General features: G+C 37.2%; 1 protein-coding gene across 1 annotated transcript in view; it reads left to right on the top strand.

The window, feature by feature from the left end:
- The window catches only part of LOC149139742 (zerumbone synthase-like), a 187,180-nt gene that overhangs the window by 132,900 nt on the left and 41,658 nt on the right, over positions 1-12,622 (top strand). The window lies entirely within an intron of this gene.

A 12,622-nucleotide genomic window follows, 5' to 3' on the forward strand; every position in this document is an offset into this window, starting at 1 on the left:
TTTTTATTATATTTAAAATATAATAATTAAAAAATATAATAGAAAAACCAAAATTACTATTTCTATTTTATATTCTAACTTATTTTCATTCTCATGATCAACAAGGTAGAGCAAATCCCAAAAACCAACAATGGCATACAACCGTATTTACTTGGAAGGTTCAAGACATTATGTGGAAGACTTGTAATGGATTTTCATAACATATTTTTATAACCATAAAGATGTCAGCTGAATATAAGTTAATATTAATATTAGTATAGACTTATTTTTAATACAGATTTAAGGTGAGTTTAAAAAGATTAAATTTATTCACATGTAAACTATTTTAGAATGCAAAATATAATGTGTTGTTTTTCATTATTTAAACTGTATTTTTGAATACTAAATACAGTAAATAAAGCACCAAATAAAAATTTTAACCATGAAACATTTTTTTTCTATAAAGATATATATGAAGTTGATATCGACATAAATTAGTTAACATAGATCTTCAAATAATTTATTTAAATATCTTCTTGAAATATTTTTGAAAAGTATAAGATTTAAACATCTTATTCACATTTTTTTTTACTTTTATTTACTTTACAACATATTCATTTTCTTTTTAATTATAGCTCACATTATTTTTCTATTTAGAACATAATTTTTATTTTTATTTTTTATTTTAAAGGGCATCGACGGAAGGACAAACTTACACATCCCCTCATACTTGGTTGTAAAATAAGCCTCTAGACTCAATGAATATTGCTATGATAACTTTCATAATTTGTGTTGTGGAAAAAACCCTATATCCAACCATATTTAGAGAATAGTGTGAAATTCATCCTAATCCCTTTTATTACTAATTTCGAAGTCATAAGAGATATATACAAAAACACGATAATACATCATTGATGGAGAACCATAATACAGTAAAAACAATAAATAAAACAATAATAAAATAAAGAAACATATACATTGTTACAAGTAAAACCTAAACTTTGTAAAACTTAAAAAATCTAGATTAAACCATTTTGCTATCAAGGATCATGGAATCAACTCTTTCTCCAGTGGTGCTGAGATACTAATTTTTTTAGGGGTACATTACACTATCTCTATCTGGATGTAATGGTAAGTAAACATTCAATTGAGAATTATACAGGATGTAATGATAAGTAAACATTCAATTGAGAATTATACAAATTTAGGTTGGTTATCCTCCTGATCAACCGTGCTCAAATGTGCAGATGAAGCAGCAGTGAACCGACATTATTTATATAGGAGTACGACTCTCAGCCAACTTCATTATCCACAAATGGTAGAATTCAGTTATCATCGGTAGGTCCCCCAGGAGGTATTAACAACACTAATTCCTCCATCCACAACAAGGTTATGCGCATTGACATATTTAGACTCATCGCTAGCCAAGTACAGACATGCCTCTGCTGTAAGAATCGTTCCCTCTAAGTTGGCAACACCGCTGCAAAAGTCCACGGCCGGATTATCCACTTCTTTTGAAAATGAGTATTAGTTCATATATCGATTTATAACAAGATCCGCAAGCGGCGGTAGTCCCTGCCGGGCCTGAAATCAGATAATAAACTAATTACAGTTTTGGAATTGATTAAAAAAGACGTGGTGTTGAAGTTGTAATTTCATCTGCGCGTCATCAAAACCACCGGTATCTTTCCCGCACCACCATTCGCAAAAGGTTGTTTCCGTAAGGAGGGCTCCGACACAATCACCACGAGACACGCGTCCAGTGTACAACCATGAAACCGCCCATTCCCCGGCCATTAAAAGTCGTTTGAGTTGTGTGAGGTTGGTGTGCGAATTGCGTCCGATCAGGTCAACGCATATGGATTCACTCCAATCTGTCAGAACGTTAATCTTACTTTTACCGCTGGCTTTTAATTAATGCATTTAATGCTTAGTCATAGTTTTAGGTAAAAACTTTTAATTTTATTGTTTTTTAAAACTTACGGAGGTATGGGTAAGAAAAGCACCTAAGTTTTTTTCATTTGGTTGCATATGTATCGTATATGAAATATGTTTTTCCTTTTGGTGTTGACAATTGTAATATGTGAGCCTGGGCAGCAAAAGAGACAGCAGTGCATAAGTTATGAATTGAACAGCGTGTGAAGAAAAGAGGAGATGAACGCACAACAGTGTGAAATATAAAAACCTGAGTTTTGTTGGTTGCTCAAAAAAAAGGGAAGAACGAATGAAGATTTGTATGGTGTGAGCAAAGAATTTTTTTTTGTGAATGTAATGAAAAATTTTACTGCATAAGTAAAATTATTTTTACAGCAGTATATGTAAAATGCTTTTTACAGCAGTAAAATGTGAATGAAGATTTTACACAGCAGTGTAAAAAATCATTTTGTAAAAGAGAGACAGAGTATTTTGTTTTGGTGAAAGTTTTTTTTGGTAATTCCCTCTGAGTGAAAGAGGAAGAAAATTGTATCAGGCCTTTTATGAATTAATACAAGTTTATTATGGGTGTGAAAAATCTCTGTTCTCAGAAATTTTATTAGCTTCCTTGTGTTAAAGATCATGTGGAGAGAGAAACAGAGCATTGCCTCTGTGTTGAGTTTTATTTGTGTGTTTTTGGGATTTTACCAGAAAAATCCCCAACAGTGGTATCGGAGCAGATCCAGGCTCTTTGAAGGTGTAAAGAAGCTGAAGGAAGGTTCCTTTTGTTGCAGCAGTAAATCCTCTCCAGCAAAGTGAAGACTCAGTCAACAAAGGATTCAGGTATTTCACAAAGTTTTTTTTGTGTTGCTGAAGAAACAGTCAGTTGTTTTAAAATACACAGTCAAGAAATTGAAGCATAGTTGAGGATGCAAGGAATGGCTAGCACTAGCACTAGCATGGGTATGTTTAACACCCAGTTCCCACAATTTAATGGGAAGAACTATGACTACTGGTCAATAACCATGAGAGCTTTATTTATCTCTCAAGATTTATGGGAATTAGTTGAATCTGGGTTTGCAGAACCAGCAGATGAAAATCAATTTAACAACTTAACTCAGGCAGAGAGAGATCTGCTGAAGAGCAATAGGAAGAAGGATGCAAAAGCCATTGTATTGTTGTATCAAGCAGTAGACCAGAGTGTGTTTCCAAGGATAGCAGCAGCTAAGACATCCAATGAAGCATGGCAAACCCTCAAAACAGCCTATCAAGGCATGGAGAAAGTGAAGACAACAAAACTACAACTGTTGAGGAAAGATTTTGAAAATCTGAGCATGAAGGAGTCAGACACCATTGACTCATTTTTCACACATGTAATTGGTCTGGTCACACAGATGAGGACTCATGGAGAAACCCTTGAAGAAAGGAGGATTGTGGAGAAAATATTGAGGGTCTTACCCTCAAAGTTTGATGCGATTGTCACCACCATTGAAGAGACAAAGGATCTCTCAAACTTTTCAGTTGATGAGCTACATGCATCACTGATAACACATGAGCAGAGGTTGAGTAGGAATGAAAACTCATCTCTAGAGCAAGCCTTCAAGACCCAGATGTCTTTTGGAAGAGGAAGAGGTCAAGGCAGAGGAAACAAGAGAGGAAGAGGCAGAAGCCAGAACAGAGGTGGAAGCAACAGCCCAGCGAATGCTCAAGGAAGAGGCAACAATCCAAATCAGAACCAAGGCCAAGGCAGCAGCCAACAAAGAGGACAACATCATGCTCAAGGACAAAGGTATGAAAAATCCAATGTCCAATGCTATTATTGTAAAAAATATGGGCATTATGCCAGTGAATGTAGGAAGAAGCAGCATGATATGAGTAATAGACAAAATGCAAATGTCACTAGAGAAAACAGCAGTCAAGATAATGTGTTGATAGCTTGTAACATGGCTGAAACAAACAGTGAGGACATATGGTTTTTAGACTCAGGTTGCAGCAACCATATGACAGGAAATATAGCTCTCTTTTCTGCCCTAGATAAAAATATGAAATCAGAAGTCACACTAGGAACTGATAGCAAAATTTCTGTTATGGGAAAAGGAGAGGTAAAAATATTTACAAAGCAAGGAGAAAGGAAAACCATAGCAGATGTCTACTATGTCCCTGGAATGAGATGTAACCTCTTGAGTATTGGACAGCTTGTTCAAAAGGGTTACAATGTTTTCTTTGAAAATGATGTATGCACCATCATGGATATAACACCCAGCAAAAGATGCATTGCTGAAGTGAAGATGACGAGCAACAGAATGTTCCCTCTCAGGATAAGGGCAGAATTGAAAAACAAAGGAGAAATTGCAGCAGTCACCCAAGAGGCTTTCCAATGTGTGCCAAAGGATGAAAATTGGTTGTGGCACTTGAGATTTGGACATCTCAATTTTGGAGGTCTAAACTTGTTGAGCAGGAAATGAATGGTAAGAGGATTACCATTGATAGAGAAACCGGACAGCATTTGTGAAGGTTACATTTTGGGAAAACAACACAGAGAAAGTTTTCCATCAGGGAAGAGCATAAGGGCAAAGGCACCCTTAGAGATCATTCACTCAGATTTATGTGGACCGATGCAAGCTCCATAATTAGCAGGCAGCCAATATTTCCTAACATTCATTGATGATTTTACAAGAAAAACTTGGGTATATTTCCTTAAAAACAAAAATGAAATGTTTGAGAAATTCCAAAATTTCAAGGCATTTGTGGAAAGCCAAAGCGGGCTGCACATTAAAGTTTTGAGAACTGATAGAGGAGGTGAGTATATCTCCAAGGAATTCCTAAGATTTTGTAGAGAAAATAGAATTCACAAACAGTTTACAGCTAGGTACACCCCACAGCAAAATGGAGTTGCTGAAAGGAAGAATAGGACCATCATGGATATGGCGAGGAGCATGCTGAAGGCAAAGCATTTGCCAAATGATTATTGGGCTGAAGCTGTAAATTGTGCAGTGTATATTTTGAACAGGTGTCCTACAAAAGCAGTGTTGAACAAAGTGCCGGAAGAAGCATGGAGTGGGAGAAAGCAAGGTGTCACCCACATGAAAATTTTTGGATGTGTGGCCTATGCACACATTCCAGATTAGCTAAGGAGGAAGTTGGACAGCAAAGGGGAGAAATGTATTTTCATTGGATACAGTGAGGAATCCAAAGCCTACAGGTTGTATATCCCATCCACCAAGAAGTTTTTTGTCAGCAGAGATGTTCAGTTCATTAAGGAGGAAGCTTGTGATGGAAGCATAGAGAAAACAGTGAATGTTAAAAGCTGTTTGTCTCATGATGAAGATGAGGAGGAGGTGGCTGAAATACATCCCCAAACAGCAGCGCCAACACAAGGACAGCAAGGAACACCATTGAGGATAAATGAAAGTACTTCTCCAAGCACACCAGAAGGTGGAAATTCAAGTGCATCTTCAAGCACTTGCACACCAAGTGAAAGAGGTAAAAAATTTAGAAATGTAAGTGACATTTATGATGAAGGAATGAATTCCTTATTTGCCTTGTATTGTCATGTTGATGATCCTATTCATTTCGAAGATGCAATTAAAGATAAGAAATGGATAGAAGCTATGGATGAGGAGATGAATTCCATAGAGAGAAACAAAACATGGGATTTGCTAGAGCTACCAAAAGGTAAAGAGGTCATAGGAGTTAAATGGGTTTACAAGACCAAGAGCAATGCTGAAGGTAAAATAGAAAGACATAAGGCAAGGCTAGTTGTCAAAGGGTACAAGCAGCAATATGGGAGAGACTATGAGGAGACTTTCGCACCGGTTGCAAGAATGGAAACCGTGAGAGCAGTGCTGTCCATAGCAGCACAAAACAAATGGAAAGTCTACCAAATGGACGTGAAGTCAGCATTCCTAAATGGAGTGTTAAAGGAAGAGGTTTATGTTGAACAGCCTCTAGGCTATGAGAAGAAAGGTGAAGAGCACAAAGTGTGCAAATTGAAGAAGGCTCTTTATGGGCTGAAGCAAGCGCCAAGAGCATGGTACAGCAGGATAGATTCCTATCTATTGGATAATGAATTTGACAAGTGTGAAGGAGAACCCACCGTCTACATCAAAGAAAAAGATGGTAAAATTTTAATTGTTGTCTTATATGTTGATGATGTTATTTTCACAGGAAATGATGATCAGCTCATTGAGAATTTTAAATCAGTCATGAAAGAGGAATTTGAAATGACTGACATGGGTTTCTTGAGATACTTCTTAGGCATAGAAGTAGATCAAAATGAAAAAGGAATTTTTATCTCACAAGCTAGATATGTAAATCAAGTGTTGGGCAGATTTAACATGCAAGAATGCAAAGCAGCGATCACTCCCACAGTAATGGGATTAAAACTCAGCAGAGAGGACAACAGCAAGGATTTTGATCCTAGTTTGTACAAGAGTATTGTTGGCAGCCTTATGTATTTAATAGCTACTAGGCCTGACATTATGTTTGCTGTTAGTTTAATTTCCAGATTCATGGAGAGGCCAAAGGAGGCACATTGGCAGGCAGCAAAAAGAATTTTAAGGTATGTCAAAGGTACCAAAATGTTTGGCATATTATATAGTGTCTCAGAAAGTTCAGATTTAATTGGATACACTGATAGTGATTGGGCTGGAAGTGTAGATGATCGGAAAAGCACTTCTGGTTATGTTTTTCATATGGGTTCAGGAGCCATTTCATGGGCTTCTAAGAAGCAGTCCATTGTAGCATTGTCTACAGCAGAGGCTGAATATGTGGCAGCTACAGCAGTAGCATGTCAAGTAGTTTGGATGAGAAGAATGTTGAGGAGCTTAGGCCAAGAGCAGGCAAAAGCGACAGTGATTTTTTGTGACAATAGCTCAGCTATTGCATTGTCAAAGAATTCAGTGTTTCATAAGAGAACGAAACACATTGATACAAGGTTTCACTACATCAGAGAATTGGTGAGCAATGGAGAAATTGTTCTAGAACATTGCAGGACTCAGGAACAGGTTGCAGACATTTTGACCAAGCCACTGGACCAGAAAAGCTTTGAATTTTTGAGGAAGTGTTTGGGTATAACTGAATGCCCAACAGCTGAAATTAAAGGGGAGTGTTGAAGTTGTAATTTCATCTGCGCGTCATCAAAACCACCGGTATCTTCCCCGCACCACCATTCGCAAAAGGTTGTTTCCGTAAGGAGGGCTTCGACACAATCAGCACGAGACACGCGTCCAGTGTACAACCATGAAACCGTACATTAAAAGTCGTTTGAGTTGTGTGAGGTTGGTGTGCGAATTGCGTCCGATCAGGTCAACGCATATGGATTCACTCCAATCTGTCAGAACGTTAATCTTACTTTTAACGCTGGCTTTTAATTAATGCATTTAATGCTTAGTCATAGTTTTAGGTAAAAACTTTTAATTTTATTGTTTTTTTAAACTTACGGAGGTATGGGTAAGAAAAGCACGTAAGTTTTTTTCATTTGGTTGCATATGTATCGTATATGAAATATGTTTTTCGTTTTGGTGTTGACAATTGTAATATGTGAGCCCGGGGCAGCAAAAGAGAACAGAGAGGAGTGCACAGCAGTGCATAAGTTATGAATTGAACAGCGTGTGAAGCAAGGAGGAGATGAACGCACAGCAGTGCGAAATATAAAAACCTGAGTTTTGTTGGTTGCTCAAAAAAATGGAAGAACGAATGAAGATTTGTATGGTGTGAGCAAAGAATTTTTTTTGTGAATGTAATGAAAAATTTTACTGCATAAGTAAAATTATTTTTACAGCAGTATATGTAAAATGCTTTTTACAGCAGTAAAATGTGAATGAAGATTTTACACAGCAGTGTAAAAAATCATTTTGTAAAAGAGAGACAGAGTATTTTGTTTTGGTGAAAGTTTTTTTTGGTAAATCCCTCTGAGTGAAAGAGGAAGAAAATTGTATCAGGCCTTTTATGAATTAATACAAGTTTATTATGGGTGTGAAAAATCTTTGTTTTCAGAAATTTTATTAGCTTTCTTGTGTTAAATATCCTGTGGAGAGAGAAACAGAGCATTGCCTCTGTGTTGAGTTTTATTTGTGTGTTTTTGGGATTTTACCAGAAAAATCCCCAACACGTGGTAGCACTAGTACTTTGCGGTACAGATCAACCGTTTTTACTCGGTGATAAAAGGCTTTGCATTTGAGTGATAGTCACTTGTCGGCAACGTTAATGATGCTTAGATCCGTTACCATCATGCACCAATTTTTTACTATTTTGGCTCAAGGCTGTCTTGGTCGAGCATTCAAACCCTATATGATAAATTTGAATTGCGAGAACATCATAAGATTACCTGCCCATAGCGTGAAGATAGAAAATAAGAGGTGAATGACAAATGAACTTCGGATAGTGCATGAAAAAAACATCAAATCACATGCCACATGCTCGTATATAACATAGTTACTTTGAACGCTAATTTACCAAATAGAAGGATGTAAACAAATATTTAGTAAGTCAGTGAGGTAGGTAGCCAGTTTCAGGATGACAAAACCCGAGACACATTTGCTAAAGTCAATTCCTCCAATAACCCGCACGTCTTAGTGCGACCACTTTTCTTTATGGCGTCTGCTAGCCCGACAACGCGATCAGGAGATCTCAAACTTGCTGATCCCAGTAGCAGGAAAATCTAGTGGTTGATCCCAGTAGAAGGAAAATCCAGTGGCAGGCAAATTCAAAATAAAAGCTATGTTAATTTTGAATTAGGTCATTATTTCTAAATCTATGAAATCAAAAAATAAAATAAAATTCCTTAAAGTTTTGTAATCAAAGCTATGTTACCAGAAACGAGAAACGGGAAATCGAACGGGAAACGAGAACGGTACGAGAAACGAAGTTTGGAGGTTTCGCATATAAGAAACGAGGAGAGAGAAAAACACCATATTAAAGGTGAACAATATAAACAAAGCATTAATCATAAACCTGCAATGTTTCTGCTCATGAAATTTTAAAAAAACAATTGTAAATACTAATTCAGTTTTAAGAAAAAAGTGATAATTTTGTAGATCCAAAAATTTAGCCATCATCAGAATTAGCAACAACTATGATTGACCATTTGCAGGTTGCATGCATGAATTTAGCTTGCAAGCAATGAAAACTTTGTAAACTTTAAAGGTACTTCTCTGGCAACGGGAGATTGGTTTTGCTGTCACATGATAATTCTGAAAGAAATAAAGACCTTCAGAATATGTAAAGAGCTCAGAATTAGCAACAACTGGCTTACTGATTTACCACCGTTATAGAGCCAAACTTACAACAAGGAGTATTTAACTGTATATTTATTCGAAAGTGTTGTTCCAGATTGTCATGATAGTACTAGTGCTTTCCCTTGGTTACAATTGCATAGACCATCGGTTTCTTTTGACAAGGTATTCAGGCATTGACTAACGCTGCAATCTTTGTGCTTGGTGATCCAAATTGGCTCAGCTTCCAGCTTCCATGACAATATCCATGTTTTTTTAATGATGTTAACTATTTTTGAATCACCATGTTCAAACAATCTTCTTTCAGAATCTAAATGTTAAAGAAACGAATCTCATAAAGTTGGGAAGAGGTATTGAAGTCAGCAAAGTTGCTAAATGTAAGGGTTTGATTTATTCGTTAGCTTAACTATCTCAGTCATCATGTACATCTGGTTGTTCCATATTTGTGGAACACACATGAACTATGTTGTGCCTTCCAGGCAAGCGACAAGCTACAACGTTATGGCTTCTCTTCTCCTTAATGAGTTCAAATTAAAGAGGATGAAACTCAAAATTAAATTTAAACCGAGTTCGAAAAAATAAATTTAACTGCAAGTCTATCCGGAAACGACGAGAAGAAATTGTTTCGTTTCGCGGGAAACTATTTCTTGCCAGCGAAAACGAAAATGGCCGTTGCAGACGACGTTTCTAGCATGGTTAGGTTTCTCAGAAGGTTTCTGCCAGAAATGGCGGACATCGTCCCGTTTCTGGTAACTAGGAATCAAAGCAAGTAAATACGAACAAATGTGAAGATGATAATATCACGCGTCAAAAAGACAATGCCACATTTCTTATATCTATCAAAAGGACTCTGCCACGTTTCATATATTTTTCATGCAGTTCGACGTAAAAGAGCATGTTGTTCACTTTTATTCGAGACTGGTTCATAAATTTCTCTCCCTATGGATAAGCACTGTTGCACTTCATCCCTCCTTTATTGTTATCTCTCTGTAAATGGACTTGATCAACGCCCCACCTTCCCGAGGTCGGCTTATGGTGGCTACAGAGGCCGAAGCTAGAGAGGTTGCATATCCAGTTTACCGAGTGAAGGCATAAGGAGGGGCGGGACGGTTAACCCACCACCGCAGAGACAGGGACAGATATAGAGGTGGGAGCGGATTCACCTAAAATTTCTTAACCCTGGTAAACGATGAATTCTTGGTCTATCCTATACCTATAGTGTGTGGTCTGGTTGACGCTACTAAACTGATAGTTCCCATCCCCTATTTTTAACAAGCAACAGGGGACGATTCTATGGCGGCATCATAAGGCGATAGTAAGATCTTGCTACAGGAGTAGGTCAGAATGCAGATATATGAAAATGCCGTAGTGCCTGCCATGGGAACAACAATTTGATTTGCGACCAAATTCAGAGGAACTGAACTGAGAATTGGATTGAGCAGGAGCGTGAATAGGAGGGCCTAGACCCATTTTGAGTAGGAGCGTGAATAGGAGGAGCATGAATAGGGAACGTACCAGAATGATGCAAGAACTTGGCAAAATCCACCAGAGGCTTGGGAAGGCTCAGAGTAAGCGGGCATAGCCTCATCTTGGCTACTGGAAGTATTTTCCTTCGGATGAAAATCATCAACATCTGAAGCTGCCTTTTCCTTCGGATGAAAATCATCAACACCTGAAGCTTCCTTTTCATGGCGATCATGGTGTGAAGATTTCCCAAAAGACCATTTACGCTTCTCTTTTGGGGCTTTTTTTTTCGGGACACAAAAAGATCATTAGCATTTGATAAAGTATTTTCTTCAAAACATGAGAGCCCTCAAATGAAACCAGGTCTCAAGGCAGGAGCAAAGGCTCTCAGTACCTACCTTTTCTTCTTTGTCTGCATCAAGTTCTTTGCTTTTAACTTTATAGGAAAAATTAGATTTCTTTGAATCGCTGGATTCAGAATCCTTGGCATGTGATCTAAAGCCCTTTTCATGGCTGTGAACCATGACCCCCCTTTCTTCCCCATACTAGTGCATTAATATTTCTTTCTTGCAACATCCGCCTAAAAAATATATTTCTGTAGATCTCTATAGGAAAAAAAATATGAACTTCAGAAATAAGCACAAGAAAACAATCATAAACAGTTAAAGCTTATTCGACCATTGAATTTTAATAGTGTTCAAAATACAGACTTAACTGGTACCGCCTAAAAAATATATTTCTGTAGATCTCTATAGGAAAAAAAATATGAATTTCAGAAATAAACACAAGAAAACAATCATAAACAGTTAAAGCTTATTCGACCATTGAATTTTAATAGTGTTCAAATACAGACCTAACTGGTACTTGTTGTGGCAGAAAATCCCACAACGTTTACTCCACGACCATAATAGCTCACAAGGTTGCTAAAATCTCTTTGAACTTCCAAGACAAACTTTGGTTAGCTAGGAGGTAGACACGTTGGACATGCAAAAGAGAAAGAGGCAGGTGGTAAAATTGTGGGCCTCCATATTCACTGCTGAATTAGAACATCTAAGTTCTTCACTTGTGTATATACCCCATCTGAGTATTAGCAGCTTCCATGGCTTATGCAAGTAGGTGGTTTATCCTGTATTTTGCGATCATTGTATTTGTTCTTCAGGTAACAAATGCAATGTTCATTGATATGTCTTCTATGTTTCATGAATTTTTTTCTTCCTGTTTTTCCAATCTTTGGAAGTACTATATAAATTATCTCTATTTGATGAAACAGATGTTTGTGGAGGCTGTTGAAGTCGGAACTTCAACAGTATCTGGGGTGAGTATATATGTATCACTGAGTTTCATGACTACGAGGCACAACAAAAACCAGGTACATGAAAAATCTGAACCAAAATTATGAATCTGGATGAATCTTTAAACATTCTTGAAATTAACCAATATGTTAATTAAGAGATTGGTGATATTCTTGTAAAACTCCTTGAAGGCTTTTACAGAGGAAAAAATCTTGCGCTTTAGAAATGGGAGCAAGTATTCATTTTTTGAAATGGAAAATCAACCACTGAAATTTCATAACTACATATCCTCTAAACGATGTCTCTATCTTGGTCACCACCCAAAGTTATCTTGGATTTACTTCCCAAAGTTCTCTTGCATTTACTTCTCGCGGGTTCGAAGCTCGGGTCAGACAAACAACTTGAGCAGCAACTTGAGCAGATGCAACTGCAACTTCTACAACAAATGTGGTCGCTACAGCCATAGCAATGGAATGTTTCTCCACATTTCCAGTTACAGGTGAGACCTCATCTTGGCGCAAGCCTTGTTCCAAAATATTAATTTGATGGAGGGTGGGAAGAGCCTTAAACCTTCGAAAGCCGAAAAAGAATGAGGAGGTTCTTCTGGGATGTCCAATAAAGCTTTATGGTGGGTTCCGAGGTCAAGGTATTATAAGCATAATTCCTTTTCAAATAGCATTCATAATTTCCTTTCAAATAGAATTCTTATGCTACAAGAATAGCATAATGGCTTGCTTG

The sequence above is a fragment of the Pinus tabuliformis genome, chromosome X (genome assembly GCF_031772625.1).
Source record: "Pinus tabuliformis cultivar Carrire ecotype Pingquan chromosome X, CPIR1, whole genome shotgun sequence".
Lineage (NCBI taxonomy): Eukaryota > Viridiplantae > Streptophyta > Pinopsida > Pinales > Pinaceae > Pinus > Pinus tabuliformis.